Raw genomic sequence first — 1,127 nt, forward strand, 5'->3', positions numbered from 1 at the left:
AAATATTCATAAAGTTGCAATAGACCTTTATCTGTTTCTTTGGACAATTGAAAAGATGCCATGTTATTTTAAATGCAAAAATATTGGCTCTCAAAGGAACTTTAATCAGAAAAATGCTATTTAGAGAAAAAGTGCCCATAAAAAACATAGAATTATGAAATAATAGAGTGAAAATGGCCTTAAAGATCAGTGCAATAATCAATACAGTCCTGTTGCTTTTCAAATGAGGAAGCTAAGGCTCTTTAGATTATATGATATGTGTATGATGATAAAATTCATGAGTGCAGAACCAGGAAAGACATAAACATGGGTTCTCTATTCCCCAAAGTACAGGCTGTGTTACAGAAAATTCTAGGCCACTGCACATCCTCCCTTTCAAAACTGCACATTTAGTAATACATGTTTTGCATTAAAATTTCAAGCTAGTATCCAGATGGAAGGATGTGTCTCAATTTACTTCCTTAAATATTTCCAACAAGGGTTTTTTTTTTTCTTGGTTTCTTGCATTGCATTTGGCCTTTATTCTCAACTCAAAAGCTTAGTATAAATGCAAAGCTTTTGGATTCTTTAAAAGATGGAGATTTCCTTTTCATCTGAGATCTTAGATCTCCCTCAGATCTTCTTTTGTCTTAGCTAGTTTGAGTTTCCTATTTTAAACTCTTTTCTTTTCTTTCAACGAAGGAAGTGTGTTCATCCTTTACCTTCTTACGTCTTGGTATTGTTACTTCTTGTTTTGTTTAGTCATACAAGTCCAGATGCAATTTCACACCTAATAAGAAAGGAGGCACAATTGGAAAACAATTTTGTTAAATGGAGCAGTACTTCTAAGAAAATCGTAGGAAATATGAATACTCTGATTGTGAGCTACACACTGGTGAGCACTGAAAGAGAACTACCACCTTCTCTAAACTCAACCATGAGGTCCTTTCACCAAGGTAAAGTATGGTCATCTCCTTGCATATTTGAAGACAGTAAATATATATCAATTAAATTAGAAAGATGAAGATTGTTAGAGTGAAGGTTTTATTTCTCCAGGCTGGCTATAGCTCCCAAGAATGAATATTAAATGAAAATTATTAAAGAATTTAAAATTCTGGCCAGGTGCGGTGGCTCACGCCTGTAATCCT

Source organism: Propithecus coquereli, unplaced genomic scaffold, assembly GCF_000956105.1.
Source record: "Propithecus coquereli isolate 6110/MARCELLA unplaced genomic scaffold, Pcoq_1.0 Scaffold146, whole genome shotgun sequence".
NCBI lineage: Eukaryota > Metazoa > Chordata > Mammalia > Primates > Indriidae > Propithecus > Propithecus coquereli.